Here is a 15,084-nt window from a genome sequence, read left to right as displayed (position 1 = left end):
TGGAAGAGCGAAATCCATAGCACCCAGGAGATTAAGTTTTGTGAGCCTGAGTGCATTACCTGCTACGAATAAATCTGAATTAATTTTTGTCATCGGATGGTCCTGTAATGCGTTTCACACTACAAACCGCTTAATCATGCTTGATTGTATAGATATGTACTGTGTAGGGCAATTTAACTGCAATAGTATATGTTAATGCATACAATATCAATACAATTAAGAACATAAAATGGTTCATTTAATAATGTAGGACTTTTTAAGTAGTTAACACACCAATGTGTTAAAACAGCCCTCCTCCAGGGTCAAGGTAGATGAAGAAGATGCATGTTGAGGGTATATAGTGCCACACCTACCTTCCAATGTCTTTTTTTTTTTTTTTTGTCCTTCATACAGAGTCAGGCAGTTTGATCTTTTCCTGCTAGAAATAGAGCTAATCCGCTACTTGGTACCATTGCCAGGGGTTGCTGCAGGAGCTTGGTGCACTCTAAATTCCTGAAGCCCTGGTGCATGCACAATCTTGTACAAACCAGGGGAGTGGCGGCAGGCCTGGCCTACTCTGGACAGGCCTTAACAATATTCATCTCAAATTTTAAGACCAGAAGGAGTTTCCCTTTTGGCCCCATCGGGGATGATGTAGTAGCAAAGTCCAAGGAGAGTTCTGTTCAGATCGCAGCGCTAGTTTTAAGAGAACATGGATGGATAATAGAGAGAAGTCAGCTACAGTAGGTCTACTTCGGAGAGTGCTAAGATACAATATAGAACAAAGCTTTTCTAACACCACAAATGTTACTTATCTTAAATTAGGGATGTGCAGGCTCGGATTAGTTTGGATTTTCCCGCCAAATTCTGATATTTTTTTTTTTCCCGCCAAAAATCGGGTCTCAGCAAGAGGCAAAATGTCATCTTTCATGAACAAATATCTTTCATGGACTTTTGTCCAGGAATAATAATGATTGTCCATGAAAGATAACGTTTTGCCTCTTTTCTGAGATCCGATTTTTGGCGGGGAAAAAAAAAAATCAAAATTTGGCGGAAAAATAAGAACTAATCCAAGGCTGCACATCCCAATCTTAAATATGATCTGACCCTGAGGAGGAAGGCTTTGCGTTACTGCAGATGTGTTGTGAAGTTGTTAGGATTAATGGCAGCAGCCATAGAAGTAATACGGAGAGTTTTTATATGATGCGTCTTCAGTTATACTTCCTGGGAAATTGGAAGACTGGAAGGAAGTGGTGGCCTTTAGTGCTGGTCAGCGGAAAGCTCTTTGGATCATTATTAAAACAGACCCTAACAATCATGATCTGTTAAAGATCTGTCCCTTTACAAACAGGGATGTGGCATCCTTTGTGGTTATATTACAGGTCAAGCTCAGTGGCAAAAGGAGACAGACACTTTTGTCTTCAGGGCTGTGCATGCACTTCAAGTACATTGCAGGTCGTTATTTTAGAATACACTATGAAAGTCGATCAGTAGTGAAATAAAAGGGTAAGGCCTTTGTAATTCTAGGTAAAGAACACATAGGCAGGATTATCAGAAGATTGTGTAGATGGGATTGGCAACATCAGTGCACATTTCCATAGTCCCCACATATTGCCCCTAGTGGAGTGAGCACTGAATTAGCAGGTGCTCAACAGGATCACACAATTATACATTTTGAAGGGGCCTATTTATCATCATCACGATCATCAGTTTCCGCATGGTTTTTAGTAGCGAGTCCATTCATTATTAGGCTGACTAGTATTCAGCAGACTCAAAGAAAACTTTTCAGACTTTGTTTGCGGGAACCAACGCGCACAAGGCCAGCAAGGAGGTGGTGAGTTCAGTCGCAGTGTTACTGATCGCGGGACAGCGGCTTTGAGTAGCTGTCCCCGCACCAAAGCAATGCTGAATTGCTCTGGTAGTTAAGTATCCACCGCCACAACTTGCGGCAAGTTGAATATTTAATCCATCCGGCCCATGATGATGAATAGGCCCCATAGTGACATCCGCAAATGCCATGGTAAAGAGGGTTTTTTCCTGCCGGGTTTGCCGATAACAAGGCTGAGGCATTGGCTGTCTTTTCAACGAGTAGGCTATGGTCCCACATGCACTGATCTTTTAAGTACCAAAGGAAAATAAAAAGATACAAGGTAAGGATGTAAATATTCTGCCATCATCATCATCCCGCAGAGCATAGTTTGCACAAGTTCTGTGCTTAGCAAGTGGATAAAGATAGTACCTCACAATATATCTAGCATGTCTACATCCAGGAGAAATTTATCATTTGAACTTATAATTCTGGAAACTGATGTCCTAGCTACTGAGCAGAGATTCCGGAAAAGGGGTTTGTCTGCAAAAGTCATTTCTAAGAAATCTAGCACCAATCAATAATCCTGGAGATTACATCTTGGACTGAGTACACATTCTTGACCTGGACTAGGTACTTCGTAAGGGTTGGGTATGAAATACCAACGGCCGGGAAGCCATCTGACTAAATCCAGCCACCACAATCCTGAACGCTGAAGATCCCGACTGGGGCTGGTAAGTACCCTAACCTTCCCATCCCCCCACCCCCTCTCTTAACCCCAACTCTCCCTTAGTGGTGCCTAAACCTAACCGCCCCGCACCCTAAACCTAACCCTCCCGGGCTGGTGCATAACCTCTCCTCAGGGTTGCCTAAACCTTTACCAACCCCCCCCCTCCCTGCAGCCTAAAGAGAAGATTCTCCCGGGGTGGTACCTAACCTGAAGTCCCCCCGGGGGTTCCTAAACCTAACCCCCCCCCCCCTGCGGTTATCCGCTAACACTGCCTGGCTTACCTTCGTTCGGGAAGCTGTCTGTTTAGATTCCGGCATCGGGATATAGACAGGCGTTGGGATTTCGACACCTGTCTTTAGTCCTGCGTCGTTATTTAGATGCTGGGATTTAGTCACATGGCTTCCCGGCTATCAGCATTTTGACTGTATCCCCTTCATAAGATGCTGGCCATAAATGAATATTTCATAGATTTATACAGGCAATGAAGAGAAGACCAATGTTCTGATGTCCTTTTTCAACATGGGACTTAAATATGGCCTGGAAGAGTCCTTACAAAACTTCAGTTTGGGAATTTTTAAGATTATTTCTTTACTGTGTCCTGCACTGAGCAATCTTTAATCACTACTAGTATAAGGTCACCTCAGTGTCTGCCGGCTGCATCCGACCTACTCTCCCCTCCTCTCTGTCCTCCTCCGCCCCCCACTCTTGACCAAATACATTTTTTGTTTATTGATTTTGTAGTGCCAATTTGCAGTAAAAAAAAATCCTTAAATTTAATTCTTAATCTTTAGTTTAATGCAGTTGAGTGTAATACGGGACACCTACAAGTGAAGTAACTGCCTGGCTATTATCCCTTAGTGTGTGCTGCCATGAGGATGAGGAAGCCAGGCGTTATTTACTTGATTGCGTTTCCTTGATTCCTCCATGGCAGCGTTAAAGATTGTGGTGTTATTAATATATTTTGTGTTGTGACATATTTGCCTAGAAAAAGCATTACAGGAAGACTGTGAAAGCAACGCTGATGTGCGTGGCGCTTAGAGGATGTGTGATGCTCCGTCTGAGAGGCATGGCATAAAATTGATGTTTCTTTATCTTACAAGTTATATAACGGCTAGATAATGGGGATACGGGGCAAATGGAGGATGTGCATTGTACCAAGTTTTGCAAATCATGAGTTGTCACAGTTTAATATAAAAAAACTGCAATGGTCACAGAAAGAGCCTGCACAGATTGCCAATAAGTCTCTATGGCCCATAAACCCACTAACGCAATATACTCCTGACAGGTTCATGCAATTTGTCACACAAGCCCTGTGAGGAATACACCTCTCCAGTGCATCAGCACACTTCCTTGGGCCCAAATAACCTGTACTTCATCACAAATTGCTGCACACACAGCCATATGGCCATTAGTGTGCTGCTTTCATGGTGGGCAGAAAGGGGATTTTGTCAAATCTTCGTCACCAAAATGGCGTCTGTCATACTGTTGACAGGGATAAAAAGTTGACAGTCAAAAAATAAAAAAAAAGGTTGCTAAACCCCATGTTGCTAGTGCTGCTCTTAGGGCATGCTAAAACTGTGTCAGGGCATACTGGCATGTGTAGTTCCACAGCAGTATACATGAATGGCCACTGCCGCTAATCCCCTGTTTATTTGCGCTAACAAAATTGACTGTTTTGATTAGGTCAAAATGGTGACATTCAGACATGGCTATATTTGGAAAGCCGGGTAAAGTGCTGTATGTGCCATTAACTATATTGGCACCTTCTAAATGCAATTCTAACCTAATATTCCTTTAATGTATGTCTATAAATGCCATTCTGTCTGTTTAGACACATGCCCGTTATTAATGAAAGTCGCTATACAGATTTTTGTTTTTCTGGACCAAAATGTAATCTAAAATAAATATTGATCATATTAGTGTGGAGCTTTACTGAGTCCCTCTTTTCAGGCAATGGTCCGAACCCAATTTTGGGAACTTGGTAGACAACAATATGAGCTTGGTCCAGGGCCCCATAGCAATGGGCACCCTTGCAAATACTATAGTTACGCTCATGTAGACCGTCAAAATGTTGACTTTTAACGTATAGGTCACTGCACATACCGTAACCTGCAGTGAACATATAGGCAGGTGTACATACTTTATTTAACGCAACTAAGGGGATTAACGCTACTTTGCATGTAATTTATTTAGTGCTACTGTGAAGGGATTAGCGGCTGCAGAAATTCATGTGTGCTGCTGTGGAACTACACATGCCAGCATGCTCTGCCACAGTTTTAGCATGCTCTAACAGCACTACAATCCAATGAGTTTAGCAGCCACAGCAACTAATATAATTAATGTAACTACACATGCTGGCATGCGTAGTTCCACAGCAGCTCATAGCATACAGAAAACATTTTTGTTTAAAAATGTATTTCCTTCATGCCTCCTTTTTTGTAGTGGGAGGCTAGAACTCCCTCTAGCCAATCAGATCATCAGCAAGCTCATAGCAGCATAGGAATGACTATCAGTGGGGTGTCCATCAATGGCACAAAAACCATCTATGGTGAACTATCGATTTGCACGCCTCGATGGCCACCACTGCAGGGGCTACAGTGGGCCTAACTGCCGTCCCCTCAAAAGAAGAAAATTCAGTCCCACTCGACCATCGATGGTGGAGAACCATTGGCTCTCTGCCATTGATGGCAAAACCATTGCCAGTTAACCATTGATTATTGTTAATTATCAATGGTCGATGGCCATATCTATAGCAGCATGTCCCCCAACAGCATAGAAAGCATGCAGGGTTCCTGCCAGACTGATTCAGGAATATTATGGTGTTAGATTTACTTCCTATATGGAACAAGGGTTATACCTCTAATTTATTGAAACTGGTAGAGTAATCCTGATCCTTTAATGAATGATCCGGTACACTCTCCAATGGCATGTTCATCATCATATGACTGAAGCGGGCACTGATTGTGTTGCATTGCCTCTTTAAACTATTAACAGCATTAATGAGTAGTTGCAGCTCCTGTGTATGACTTGATTGAATGGTTTTGTACATTTGCACAAGTCAGTGCAACAGTTTGGAATCCCTGCACCCTGCAGCAGGCTGTTGTGGGCTGTTTGGATATGGAATTAGAAAAAAAATATATAAAAAAAGTGTCTGCTTCCCAGTTCCTATGTGTATTGTATAGTGACACTTTTTTGTATTGTTTGTAAATGCCCTCTTCTCTATGTAACATTTTAGATTCTGGTGATCCTGTAAACAGTGTATTGCATGTGTGCATTACAAAATAACAAATATATTGGACACAACAAAGATCAGCATTCATCACCCTGACATTGCATAGTTTTGTTATTCATTAGCTTCCCTGTTACCTGCACAAGGTGGAGTCATGAGGATGCAGCTGATTAATTTCTGAGAGTAGGAGATGGATACATTTTAAAATGTTGACAAAATAAAGAAACAAGTTAATAACACAAATCATTCAGCATAATTTACAAACCTCACAAGTGCTGACCTGCAGTAAAATGCTGCTTATTAATGGGCCTACTTTTATGCAAATACAACCAAATTGATGGATGAAGCACATACATTTGTGCGCCAAGTGACCGCTTTAAAAGGTTGTAATGTCCAGTGGGAGTTAAGGTGGTGACTATGGATAAACACATAAGCAAAAATATAGATTTGATTTTAGGAAACAAGATTATAGCATTCACAAGTTAGTCCTGGTTCCCCTTCTTATGCTTTCTATAAATTCTGTGGAACATGTTTAATTTAAGGTACCCAGTGAATTTTATTACTGGCACAGTGCACTTTGAAAATATTTCTACATTATATACAAAGTTTTTTTTTTTATATTTTAGGGTCCTGAGAACAGCTCCATCTCTTTATCTGCCGGAGGCTTCAACCACATTGTGGCCTGCCATGTTGGCAACCAGGAGTGTGGAAAACAATAGGATGGCTCCAGCTGGTCCATTTGCATCTGGAAAAGTGTACCTTAGTTTGGGCTGCTTATGCGAAAACCTTCTTATTTGCTTTCCTCATATTAATATCATATTAATATTAAGACTGATCGCAGTGGAATCATCTACTGAAATAAAGCGACTAATTGCACTTGGCCGCAATGCTATGCTAGGAATGACGAAGATATGGAAGAGCAACGATATCAGCAGCGCAACAAAAGCACGGTTGGTCAATGCAATTGTTAATCCGATCTTTATGTATGCATGCGAAACCTGGACACTCAAGAAGGCAGATCGCAAGAGAATCAACGCTTTTCAATTGTGGTGCTGGAGGCGAATGCTACGCATACCATGGACAGCAATTAATACGAACAAGGCAGTCCTAGAGCGGGTCAAACTAAAACTATCATTCGAAGGCAAGATCACCAAACAACGACTCTCGTATTTTGGACATGTCATGCGGGCTACTTCCCTAGAAACAGCGCTAATGCTTGGATTCGTCAGTGGGTCCAGAAGAAGAGGACGCTAAAGAACTCGTTGGCTGGACACAATAAAGGCTGACACGAGCATGCCCATAAATGACCTGAAGGAAGCGGTCAGAGAAAGAGAAGCGTGGTGTTCACTGATCCATAAAGTGTCTGAAAGTTGATGTCGACTAAATGGATCATCATCATCATATTAATATTATATTCTGAAAGCAAATTTCATATTTTTATCATTTCAATAATTTATCGTAATTAATTATAAACCATTAATAACTTGCAAGGTTTTACCCAGGAAATATACCTTTAAAGACAGGGTGTGGTTACAAAAGCCAGGCACTGCTTTATGTGTGAGATGGCCATGCCTGTCCATATGCTAATGAACAGAGCAAACTGGTTTTCTGAGCAGTAAATGATCAGTCTTATGTATAATTAACAAATATATAATGATTAATAAGTATCCTGTAACCGCATCTAATTGATCTTACATTCTCTCCATCCTGGAGTCCTGCATGTACACCCAGTCATTGCGCAGCTCTATCTGTTGCTTTACAAAAGCCTTATCCTGAGCCTCTGAGCAGAGCCGACCCTAGCCCATTTGGTGCCCTAGGCAAAATTTTGACTGGTGCCCCCTAATTTCCCATACCGAGCTGAACAGCCCTTCAGATAAAAAACAGGTGGCCCTCCTTAGTATGTGCTGTTGACGTTTCAAGACCCATCTGTCTTTTCATCAGGGCATGTCATGATGAAAAAAAACAATGGGTCTTGAAACCTCAGCAGAACCAATGTGATTTGTGACAGTATATCACTTTGTTACAACTACTGAGGAGTGCTGCCTGCTTTTTTTTTTCATGAGGGGCTGTTCAGCTCTGTCTAGGAATTTGATTAATATGCTAGGAGGGCACCCTTGAGATCACCAGTCAATTTATCCATATGTATATATATGTGTCAGGTGCATAATTATTGGGACATTGACAGTATGTTCATATTTTGGTTTCTATTCACCACCACAATGGCTTTGAAATGAAACAAACAAGATGTGCTTTACCTGCAGACTTTCAGGTTTAATTTGAGGGTAATTACATCCACATCAGGTGAACGGTGTAGGAATTACAACGGTTTCTATATGTGCCTCCTACTTTTTAACGGGTCAAAAGTAATGGGACTATCAACTCAAAAGCTATTTCATGGACAGGTGTGGGTTATTCCCTTGTTATTTCATTATCAATTAAGCAGGTAAAAGGTCTGGAGTTAATTCTAGGTGTGACATTTGCATTGGGAATCAGTTGCTGTCGACTCAATATGAGATCCAAAGAGCTGTCACTATCAGTGAAGCAAGCCATCATTAGGCTGAAAAATCAAAACAAACCCATCAGAGAGATAGCAAAAACATTAGGTGTGGCCAAATCAACTGTTTGGAACATTCTTAAAAAGAAAGAACGCACCGGAGAGCTCGGCAACACCAAAAGACCCGGAAGACCACGGAAAACAACTGTGGTGGATGACAGAAGAATTATTTCCCTGGTGAAGAAAAACTCCTTCACAACAGTTGGCCAAATAAAGAACACTCTCCAGGAGGTAGGTGTATATGTGTCAAAGTCAACAATCAAGAGAAGACTTCACAAGAGTGAATATAGAGGGTTCACCACAAGATGTAAACCATTGGTGAGCCACAAAAACAGGAAGACCAGATTATAGTTTGCCAAACAACATCTAAAAAAGCCATTACAGTTCTGGAACAACATCCTATGGACAGATGAGACAAAGATCAACTTGTACCAGAGTGATTGGAAGAGAAGAGTATGGAGAAGGAAAGGAACTGCTCATGATCCAAAACATACCACCTCATCAGTGAAGCATGGTGGTGATAGTGTCATGGTGTGGGCATGTATGGCTGCCAATAGAACTGGTTCCCTTGTATTTATTGATGTGACTGCTGACAAAAGCAGCAGAATGAGTTCTGAAGTGTTTTGGACAATATTATATGCTCATATTCAGTCAAATGCTTCAGAACTCATTGGACGGCGCTTCACAGTGCAGATGGACAATGACCCGAAGCATACTGCAAAAACAACCAAAGAGTTTTTTAAAAAGTGGAATGTTATGCAATGGCCAAGTCAATCGCCTGACCTGAATCCGATTGAGCATGCATTTCACTGGATGAAGACAAAACTGAAGGGAAAATGCCCCAAGAGCAAGCAGGATCTGAAGACATTTGCAGTAGAGGCCTGGCAGAGCATCACCAGGGATGAAACCCAGCGTCTGGTGATGTCTATGCGTTCCAGACTTCAGGCTGTAATTGCCTGCAAAGGATTTGCAACAAAGTATTAAAAAGTGAAAGTTAGATTTAGGATTGTTTAGTTTGTCCCATTACTTTTGTCCCCTTAAAAAGTGGGAGGCACATATTGAAACCGTTGTAATTCCTACACCGTTCACCTGATTTGGATGCAATTACCCTCAAATTAAATCTGAAAGTCTGCAGTTAAAGCACATCTTGTTTGTTTCATTTCAAAGCCATTGTGGTGGTGAATAGAGGCCAAAATAAGAAAATTCTGGCAATGTCCCAATATTTATGCACTTGACTGTGTGTGTGTGTGTGTGTGTGTGTGTGTGTGTGTATATATATATATATATATATATATATATATATACACACACACACTCCCTCTCTCTCCCCCTCTCTCTCTCCCCTCTGCAATCATAAATTAAGAGGGAAGTCCAGGAGCAGAGTATTTTGTACCTAATGGAACGGGTCATGTAGTCACATACATAAATACATATACATTTGTATATTTCTTGTTAGTCATGAAACAGTAAAAATGAAACTAGGGTTGGGACACAGCGTGTAAGGTATGAGGGGGATAAGGCATGAAGGAGCCGGGAGCTGCAGGCTGAGACTGACCTCTGCATAGAGAGACACTGACATCCTCGCGCCTCACTCTCTCTGGTCACTGACAGCAATTACTAACCTCAGTCACCTATCAGTCATCAGGGATCTGTACCTGATAACACGCAGCTACTGTAAGTGTGCAGTCTGTGTCACACAGCTCCTCCATGCTGCTCATCACTGCTGCAGCGGCACTGACTGAATAGAGGCGGAGGCAGAGCCTTGTCAGTCACAGCTCTGCTCCGCAAAGGCCCATGGGAGGAGTGGACGCGGCTCGGCCTGCACAGCATGCCCTCCCGTGGCCATCTTGTTTCCTCCTGTAGCCAGAATGAGCTTCTGGACAGAAGCTCATTCTGACCTGGGCGGCTAAACTAACCACTGCGCATTCCGATCGTGGCAGGGAGGAGGGGCATGCAACGCTCCGTTCGCAGCAGCAGTGGGGAGGGGGGAACCGCAGCAGAGCCCTGGAATGCCCCTAGGCATTTGCTTATTATGCTTAGGGCCGGCTCTGCCTCTGAGGACCTGAAATCTCAGTCTAGCTCAGAAACGGATGCTTTTGGCCTGCACACACAAGGTGAGACTAGCGCAAGCTCATCTGGGAACCTGTAAAACCACCACCATACACCTGGATTTCACAAATTAATCAGGTACTAGACCTATCCACCTTGGCCAAACTTGATCATGGTAGTACCCTAATCCACACCACACTGATTCTATAGTGTTTCCTTCACGGGATGTAGTAATGTGTGGCCACCGGTCACAATCCCGACAGCGGAATGCCAGCTAGGGATTTATGATAGGCGCCTATCATAAATAGGATCATAATCCTGACTCGACACAGAGTACGACATCCTGAACGAAGGTAAGTACGGGGCACCCTTGGCGTTAGCCGCGAGGGGAAGGGTTAGGATTAGGGAGTCTAGTGTGGCTAGGTTTGAGGGGGGGGGGGGGGAGATTAGTGTTAGGCACCCGCCCGGGAGGGTTAGGTTTAGGGAGCGGTAAAGAGGGGTTAGGATTAGGCACCACTAAGGGAGGGTTGGTGGGGGTGGCAGAGGAGGTTAGGGTACTTACCTGCCTCTGTCGGGCATCCGCTGTCGATATTTGAACTGGCTAAACAGCCGCAGGCATTTCAATCCCATTCCTTCCTTCACCACCTAAATCCGGGCTTGGATTCTGGACCACTATGGCTGCAAGGCTCATATAAGACTTACTCCTGCACCACCCTGGCTTTAGAATCCTGCAAATCCTCAGTTGTCCCCAGTATATTGTACCATTGGCCCCTATTGTCTTATAATAGCCCTTCCCCTTAGAATGTAAGATCTTCTGGGCAGGAACCTCTACTTTACATCTCACATCTGTCCACTTTCTCTCTTCTGCCTGTCATGTCATATGCTGAGCTGGTTCTATATTAATTTTAATCAAGCTGCATTCATCTTATTCTACATAAATGTTCTGCTTGTATCTATCATCCTTGTCTCTGTTGAAAGTGGAGTGTGCTACTGCACAGATTCCATCTTATACTGCTTTTATACCTAAATTCCGGGTCTGACCCAGAGGTCAGTGAAGTTTAGAATGACTTCATGTCCTGGCTTCAGGAGCTTGACACTGATTTCTTCAATGCCGGAATAGATGCCTAGATGCTTAGACCCAGGCAGGGTGGTAGTGTGGACAGCACATAAGTGCAGTCCGCACTACACTACTAGTATAACAAACACAAACAGCCGCCGGTGCCGGAAGCTGTGTGTTTGTTTTAGCAGCCGATGAGAGTCAGACTCTCATCGGCTGCTTGCCTTGCGCCCACTGCCGGAGCCGGGCTCTTCTGGCTTCCGCAGTGGGTGATGGGAGAGGCTTCTCTCCCATCATACAGAGTGGGCCGGACGGAGCAGCAGATGACTGGTGGATTTTTTTTCTGCATCTGTCTGGCGGCAGGGGGTGTTTACTACTACTACTACGGGAACTGCATAGAGGGGGATTACTAATGGGGGCACTGCTGGGGGGGGACTACTACTGGTGGCATTGCTGGGGGAGTTGACTACCACTGAGGACTACTACTGGGGGTGGCTACTACTTGGGGCACTGCTGGGGGGGGGACTACTGCTGGGGGCACTGCTGGTGGGTTAGGTAAATCATACTGATTCCTTAATTAGTACCTCAGTCAATTTGATTTAACCACCTGTGCTCAACCATGGATATCTCTAAAACCTGAACTGTTGGGGAATCTTGAGGACCACTTTGGGAACCTATGTATTAAGGGGCTTTGGAGCAGTTTTCATTAAAAACTACCCCAAGCCCTTCAATTTGCATATTTTTAGTAATCAGATCATATTTCCCATACTTTTAATGGGAAATGTGAGTGGCTCAGATTTGCTAAAACTATATTATCAAAAATACCAGGGAAAGCCCTGTGATAATAACGCCATCTTCAGATGGCGTTATCAAGGCTTTCCCCCGTTTTCCAGACTCCTGGTCTGCTCTGACAGGTAGAGCATAGCTGGGCAACCACCTCTGCGATCAACTTTGTAGTTTAAATAGACCACAAGATGATCACTGTAAAATAAAAAACAACAACAAAGAAAAAAAACATTCACCTGCACCAGGGACTGGTGCTCGGTGCTCCGGTGAGGGCCTCTGAGACTTCGGTCAGCTGAGTTCCTGCACTGTGACCCCAGTCAGCTGCTCTATGCTGGTATCTCAGTTTACAGCATAAAGCAGCTGGCCTGGTTCACAGTGCAGGAGCCCAGATGACCAGAGCCTCAGACAACTTCCCCGAAGCACTGAGCATGCGCAGACACACAGTGAGGAGTATGCGCAGGGACCGTTTTATCGCAAGCTCTGTCCCTGCATGCAGATGTTAGTACATTCAAGTGATATTTCCTAAATTTGCAATGCAAATTTAGATGGAAACTTCACACTACAACCGCATTTTTAGATGCAGATTGTAGTAAATAGGGGCCTTAATGACTTGGAAGAGTAACCAACAGGAAGCAACAATTACTTTATAATTTTTGGGAGGGTGGTATGCAGAGTCGGATTAAGGCTTATGGGGGCCCTGGGGCAACTAAGTTGTGGGGGACCCTACCAGTAAAATTTCCACGGCCCTCTGTAGCCACTATTATTATGCCCTTTACTGAGGGAGATAGAAAGAGGGGGGAAAGAGTAAAACTTAACTAGAGAGAGTGAGACTCACTCTTGTCTGGTGGTCTCAGGGCAGCCAGGCCGGAGTGGGAGTCCCTGAGACCATCATGGGCTGTACTGCAGTCCCAATGGACTGGTGTCTGCCTTCTTTCTTTATGCCTGGTCCGATGGGCAGCTGCATCTAATATGGAGGTGGAGATGGTGTCACTCACGGCTCTACTCCACAAAGGCCCATGGGAGGAGTGGTGCCTTCCTTGTCTCCTGTAGCCTTAAACAAAATGCAAAGTGAATGAACAGAAGATAAATTTAAATCAAATCAAAACAGCATCAATTATTCTAGGTACACTTGAACAAAGTCATGGATTTTGTGGGATTGTAGTCAGGTGTATGATCAATCAAGTGATAATGATCATCATTTTCATATGTAGGTTGAAATACAGTCATTAACTAAAAACAGAAACAGCTGTGTAGGAGGAACAGCTAGTGAGGAACAGCTAAACTCTGCTGCAAAGGTGAGGTTGTGGAAGACCGTTTCATGTCACAGGTCATACAGCATGGCAAGATTGAGCACAGCAACAAACCACAAGGTAGTAATGCTGCATCAGCAAGGTCGCTCCCAGGCAAAGATTTCAAAGCAGACTGGGGTTTCAAGATGGGCTGTTCAACCTTTTTTGAAAAGGCACAAAAAATGGGCAATGTTGAGGACTGTAGAAGCAGTGGTCGGCCAAGAAAACTTAGTGCATCAGATGAAAGACACATCATGCTTACTTCTCTTCGAAACCATCAGCTCAGAACACCCATCTACTGTTTGGAGAAGTCTGGCCAGAAGTGGTCTTCATGGAAGATTTGCGGCCAAAAAGCTGTATCTTTTGACGTGGAAACAAGGCCAAGCAACTCAACTGTGCACGAAAACATAGGAACTGGGGTGCAGAAAAATGGCAGCAGGTGCTATGAACTGAGGAGTCAAAATTTTAAATATTTGACTGTAATAGAAGTTTGTTCACCAAAGGGCTGGAGAGCAGTACAATAATGAGCGTCTGCAGGCAACAGCATGGTGGAGGTTCCTTGCAATTTTGGGGCTGCATTTCAGCAAATTGAGTTAGGGATTTGGTCACGATGAATGGTGTCCTCAATGCTGAGAAATACAGACAGGTACTTCTCCATCATGCAATACCATCAGGGAGGCATCTCATTGGCTCCAAATTTATTCTGCAGCAGGACAATGGCCCCAAACATACAGCCAATGTCATTAAGAACTATCTTCAGCATAAAGAAGAACAAGGAGTCCTGGGAGTGATGACATGGTCATCACAGAGCCCTGATCTCAACATCAACGAGTCTGTCTGGGATTACATGCAGAGACAGAAGGATTTGAGCAAGTCTACATCCACAGAAGATCTGTGGTTAGTTCGCCAAAAAACTGCCGAGTTCCTTCAAAAATTGTGTGCAAGTGTACCTAGAAAAATTGATGCTGTTTTGAAGGCAAAGGGCGGTCACACCAAATATTGATTTGATTTAGGTTTTTCTTCTGTTCATTCACTTTGCATCTTGTTAATTGATAAAAATAAACTATTAACACCTCAATTTTTTAAAGCATTCTTACTTTGCAGTATTTTTTCCACAACTGCCTAAAACTTTTGCACAGTACTGTATATGCACACACACATACATTATATATGTAAAAGCAGTGAAAGGCGGCACCCCAGGGACTGGCACAATATAGAAGAAATATGTGGTGATAAGTATTGTTTCTACATTGAGCCAGTCCCTGGAGTCCCACCTCTCTCTGCATACATATACCGTTTGGTTTTCGAAGGCATCGGGGCATCATATACTTAATTGACTGAATTACATAAGTGTTCGGCACCAGCAGTATGAGGTGAGCTGGGTGCAGGGAGGAGGAGGGCCCAGACCGAAGACAGGTGCAGGGTTCTAGGCACCCTAGGCAAAACTTCACCCTACAGGCTCTGGCCCCCTCCCCCACCCCCCAAATACATTCTTCCAATTATATAAAGTACATAAAACCTTACCCACATGCTGTTGACCAAGTTTTGAGAAAAATATTTGAGTGTGTACCATGGACAATAGTGCCCAACAGAGATTTCCTTGT

Source organism: Taudactylus pleione, unplaced genomic scaffold, assembly GCF_031769625.1.
Source record: "Taudactylus pleione unplaced genomic scaffold, aTauple2 ptg000330l, whole genome shotgun sequence".
Lineage (NCBI taxonomy): Eukaryota > Metazoa > Chordata > Amphibia > Anura > Myobatrachidae > Taudactylus > Taudactylus pleione.
The sequence above is the reverse complement of the archived record's forward strand: the minus strand, read 5'-3'. Positions refer to the sequence as shown.